Raw genomic sequence first — 6,151 nt, forward strand, 5'->3', positions numbered from 1 at the left:
TTGTAGTCTGAAAGCAGCTGTAGACCAAATGTTGGGAAACACTGCCCTAATAGGTCTGGAAGCCTCTCCAGGCATGTCAAACCTGCGGCCCTCCAGATGTTTTGGCCTACAACTCCCATGATCCCTAGCTAGCAGGACCAGTGGTTGGGGAAGATGGGAATTGTAGTCCAAAACATCTGGAGGGCCGCAGGTTTGACATGCCTGCGTCTAATCTATCAGGTTCCAAATGCTTAATTAGAATTTTATTGGACTTTGGCCTCAGAAGACCTGGAACCCAGAGTTAATTTCAAGCTCCCACTTCTGGAGATGAGCTAATAAAAAGATAACAGAGTGTCTCTGAGCACATGCAGAGCACACTTTCTGTTTCTATCCCACGTTAAGAGCTTCCATGTCATGAGCTGAAAGTTTCAGGTAGTTATGCTCTTCCACCATTAATCTTTGCACTTAACCCTACCATTAGACGGCGTGAGGTGGTTGCTTCAGGCATTTGATGTAGGACACTATGAAAGTGCACCAAACAGTTAGTTGCAAGATGTATTATTATTGAACTGGAAGTGCTAGAAAGAGGGAGGGGGTGTTACAAGGTGCCTCCTTCCACCTGCTTCTTGCCACCTCAAAGTACTGTGTGTCTTTTTCTATTTTTAAACTAGTATGTAAGGCAATACCCATATTTCCAGAGTAAAATTACAAATGTGAAAAACATGTTCAATTTAATAAGGAATTAAAATGAATATAAATCCCAAAAATTGACACCCCAAATCCCCTAACTCACAGCATGAGTCGTTCTAGAAAGGAGGAGGCTGGAAACATAAATTCTCAAGTTAATTCTTATTTTGTTTCCCTAATCCTCATATCAAACTCCAGCAGCAGCTTCTCCCCAGCTTTTAAATTAGTCTGATACAGCATTAAAAAGAAAAGTTAATAATCTTAACACCAGTCTCACCATGAAACATGCAACACTGCATAATGAAAGCCAAGAATAAAAGGAAGATCAAATTGTCTACAGTTCAGATTACATGATTTTCAGTGGGAAATGTTATTGTTTCTTCTCCTTCCACAGGATCCTATTGGGGGGTAGATTTGCTCTAGTCCAGAAAACAACAGGCACAGGACTGAGTTGTGTGCCCACTGCAGCAGTCACGGCTAATGAGGATGCTGGCTAGGAACCAGAATGGGGTACTACTACTAATAATAAGAGCGGCTAACATCATGTAAGTAAATAATATATGGTACCATTACTATCAGAAAATATGCTTTGAAGGTGCAACAATGCCAGCACTTTGCTGAATTAAGCAGGTCTGGGTCTGAGATCTCTTGGGAATCACAGGCATGTTGCTCGCTTACACACTATGGGCCAATCTTCAAGATCACAGCAGGGCATAAATGAGGAGCCTGTATCCACTAAGCCTTTTTGACCCTTTTTGCAGTGTGGGTCTGGCCAAAGACACCTTGCTACCTGCCTGAAGCAGAGCCCAAATGGGTGCCCCTATCCATCAGAAGGGGGGGACCCAGGTGGCGCTGTGGGTTAAATCACAGAGTCTAGGGCTTGCTGATCAGAAGGTCGACGGTTCGAATCCCTGCAACGGGGTGAGCTCCCGTTGCTCGGTCCCAGCTCCTGCCCACCTAGCAGTTCGAAAGCACATCAAAGTGCAAGTAGATAAATAGGTACCGCTCCAGCGGGAAGGTAAACGGCATTTCCGTGCGCTGCTCTGGTTCGCCAGAAGCAGCTTTGTCATGCTGGCCACATGACCCGGAAGCTGTCTGCGGACAAACGCCGGCTCCCTCGGCCTATAGAGCGAGATGAGCGCCGCAACCCCAGAGTCGGACACGACTGGACCTGATGGTCAGGGGCCCCTTTACCCTTTACCTATCTATCAGAAGTAGAGTCACTGGCGTAGCAATGGGGGCAGGCCGCCCTGGTTGCCACCCTGGATGGGGGTGGCACTCGGTGCCCCCCCCCCCATGACTCCCAAACCAAGTGGGGCCGCTCCAGCGCCAGACGTATGGTGCCGGGATCCTCTGCTCATGGCTGCAGCTGTGCACCATCCCCGTACGGCGCTGGAGCGCTACGCCGGCGGCACCACTAAATTGTGAACCACCTGGTAGAGTCTCCTGCTGCTGTTTTCTGCAGATGCAATAGAGGTGGTGAAGAAAGTCTTCTTGGCCGTCGCTCCCGCCACTTGGTAGGCTCGACATTGAGCTCTAACCTGTGTCCGGTCAGCTTCAGAATGAGTTATCTGCCACCGGCGCTCTAGCCATCTCAGTGATTGTTTCATTGCCCTCAGATCCGTGGAAAACCATGGGGCTGTCCAGGCTCCATGAAATCGGAAAGGGCGCTTCCGAGCCAGTCAATAGCCCTGGTTAACTCCACATTTCAGCAGGCCACCAGGGAATCAGCTGAAAAGCCATCAACATGGGATAAAGCATCCCCTAACACTCTCTGGAAACCATTTGGATCCATTAAGTGGCAGGGGCAGATCATCCGAATCGGTCTCACCTCTCTGCAGAGGGGAAGGGTCGCAGAGAAGTCCAGTTGCACCAGGTAGTGATCTGACCATGGCACTTCTTTAGTTTTGCTTTTACTTCGTGTCAGATCACCAACATCCATAGAGGTGAACACCAGGTCCAAGGCATGTCCGCGGCTATGAGGTCCATTTGTTAGTCATCATCCTACTAGGAAGAAACCATTGGGGGTACATGCAGTTATATAAAATCCTTCCTTGGAAGTTAACATTGAGACACAATTCAATACTGGCAAAAGTAGTTAGGTAACCCAAGGCTAATAGCCAAACTGTGACAGATTTAACTTTTCTAGCAAATAATGAGGTCTCAGGGAATAAAAAAATTTCTGGAGACAGTTGGCCGACTTACTGAAAATCTGAAGTATCCAATCACTGCTTTTTAGGATTATTTTTAAATCTTCTTGCTATTTAAATAAGCAGCATGTGTGTGTGTGTGTGTGTGCGTGCATGTGCGTGCGTGCGTGCGTGCGTGCTCCTCAGCCGGCAGAGGGCAATGGGGAGGTGCTGTACAGTGGTCTTGGTTCCTGCTTGGGCATAGGTGGATATACTGAGGGTGTTAAAGGAAGACACAGCCACAAGTATAGACTGCTCCAGTTCTTGTAATTGTGTGAGGGTAAGGTACAGAAAAGTGATGCGGGTGACGCTGTGGGTTAAACCACAGAGCCTAGAACTTGCCGATCAGAAGGTCGGCAGTTTGAATCCCCGCGAAGGGGTGAGCTTCCGTTGCTCGGTCCCTGCTCCTGCCCACCTAGCAGTTCGAAAGCACGTCAAAGTGCAAGTAGATAAATAGGTACCACTCCAGCGGGAAGGTAAACAGCATTTCCATGCACTGTTCTGGCTCACCAGAAGCGGCTTAGTCATGCTGGCCACATCTGCTGTACGTTGGCTCCCTTGGCCAGTAAAGCGAGATGAGAGCCACAACCCCAGAGTCGTCCGCAACTGGACCTAATGGTCAGGGGTCCCTTTACCTTTAAGGTACCAGAACTGGTGCAAGTTCTAACATTGGTTAGAACTTACACATAAGGCTGCTCCTCCCCACCTTCTGATGGTGATGCATTGGTTGCCCCACACATTCCCGCTTCCCCTTCTTGTGTTCAAATTGGGTGCCTAAAGAAAGCTGATCCCCTCTGACTCTGAGTCCTGCGGGGCATGGGACCTGTTCTCTGTCTGGCCCATTTTCATCTGGACTGAGAGGGCAAAGCCATCACCAAGGCCAGCTATAAAGGCTGCTTCTGCCGCTCAAGGAGCCTGAAAACCATCATGGTGTGGGATTGTTTAGTGGTTGTTGGTGAAGATCAAAATTTGTTTTTGGAGATGCATTGTTTTTGCTATTATGTGGGTTGTTTTATTGTTTTATTATTAGATGTTATTTATTACAAGTTATCAGTGGATCATTTGATTTTATTTATCAGTATGAGATATTTCCATTACTCCATCCATTTGCATTTTGTTGAACCTTGGAATAGTTAGAGAATTATCTTGTGTAAACTCTTCAATGTGAACCACTTTGAGCATGGCTTACCATGGAAAAGGGGCATACAAAAATTATGATGCTATGCTAACTGCGGTGTTGTTTTTGCTTGCATAAAAATGTGATCCTCTGTATAACTGTATCCTTCCATAATGACCAGTTGTCCCAAAAATGGCAGGCTTCTCGAGCTTCTTCATTCCAGTATTTAGCTGCACGATGACAAGCAGGTGGCTAATCCAGCTTTAATATTTTTCAACCTATCCTACTAATATGGCAATAAATTTGATTTCAAGCTGTGCAAAAGCCTGAGAGCATTAAAACTGTATCTGTCCTCCACTGAAAAGATGCTGCCTGGTATTCAGCAGACAAAGTAAAATAAATAGTCTCAATAAACCCCTGTGTTTCATTTCAACACTTTCCTGAAACAAGATCAAAGGCAATTTGGCACAATGTTAGAGTGTGGAAATGTATTCAGTGAAATGGTTTAGTACAGTTGGCTTTCGTTCCCACCCAAATAAAGAAATAAGAATTTGCAGGGTAAACCTGCCACACATCTACTCAGAAGTAAGTCCCATTGAGATCAATGAGGCATATTCCAAGGTGTAGTTAGTGAAATGTTTTGGTTCACATATGGGTTCAGGAAGTGCAAATTAGGTGGGTTTGCATTCAAATAGAAAGTACACTTGTTTCTCACCATTCCTCTCAGGGAGTGGAGTTTGTCCTTCCATGCCACCTTCAAAAGTGTCTGAGTCCGACACAGGAGGGCACCACCTCTCTTTTTAGTGCCCTGAGCATGCAAAAGACACCAAACTATTCTTAAAACTATCACATATTTATGTGTTGTTGTATACAGTCCTCAGTCTCAAGAATCTCAGAGAAGCCCTCAGTAACTCTGAATAGAAGTTATAGGACGGGCATAATATTCCATTAACTCATACGTGGTTAATCAATGTGGTTTGTTCCTATGTGACTGATCATTGATGGCAAACACCTGTGGGTATATTAATATTTTGTAACATAGTTTGTCACACTTACCGCATTGATTCATTTTGACAACGTTAATACCTTGGCATTTTCCTTTATTGTTTCTAATTAGGGTAGGCAAATGGCTTTTCCCAGAGTGAATCAATATGATACAGTTGGTGAAATGTAATATGTATGTTAAACCTGAATTCATTGCATTTTTTTTGCAAATGGCCATCAATCAGTGTTAAACTATTGGCACAGCAATTAAAAAAAATCAATCCAGTGTCTGCCATTGTTCACCCTCAAATGAATCTGTATAAAGAGACAAAATTGTTTTTGTGATCTTTTATTGCCAGCAAAGCTGAAAAAGTCACTTGAAAATGGAAGAGGAACATGATACACTGTTTGTATTGCTTGTTGTGGTTTGTCACATTTGAAGGGCCTTCCTCCACTATGTCTCCTCTACCTATTTTGTTGTTGTCAGAAAAGTGTGTGAAAGAAGATGTTGCCCATTGGCACCAGCCCAGTTTTAATTCCAAGACTCAGCGTATCTCGTGTGTGCAGACTGAGGCTGCAGGCCCTTCTCCCCTCTGATGGCTTTACCCCTGTGGTGCCAGGCCACCTGCCCCGCATGTCTGCAGCTTCAGTGTGCCTTAGTGTGCAGTGGCAGCCACAAGGAGTTGCAAGAGGCCAGCAAGCCAGGAAGCCATTAGAAAATGCAAGTTTTTAGACCGTCCCATCTATTTGTTGGGTGGTGTGTGGGAACTACTGGAATGGGTGGATCCAGACAGCGCACATATTAAATATCCCAACTTGGTAAAGTGATATTTTCCTGTGGAACGAAACTACGGGGAAGGGTGCGCCCTCCTCGGAAGATCAGGTACCATATTCTGCGCAGGATAGAACCTGATCACCTGTGCCAGGTAAGCCCTAGTGGGCTTCTTCGAACGTGACCGGCGCTCACAAACCCACAGCAATTAATGACCTAATTATGCTTTATTTTCTATCATGTTTCAAGCACATTTAGATCACGCATTTGTCCTGCTAGTTAACAACGGTTGCGGTCTGTACAGTATTGGTTTATTTTAGGAAGCGTTCCGTTAAGTGTTTCTCATTTCCCTGCGCAGCGTCAGTGGCAGTTGCCTTCCTGCAGGTGGCGCTGCCGCGGCAGCCAGATCGCGTTCTGCCCGAA

The sequence above is a fragment of the Zootoca vivipara genome, chromosome 3 (genome assembly GCF_963506605.1).
Source record: "Zootoca vivipara chromosome 3, rZooViv1.1, whole genome shotgun sequence".
Classification (NCBI taxonomy): Eukaryota; Metazoa; Chordata; class Lepidosauria; order Squamata; family Lacertidae; genus Zootoca; species Zootoca vivipara.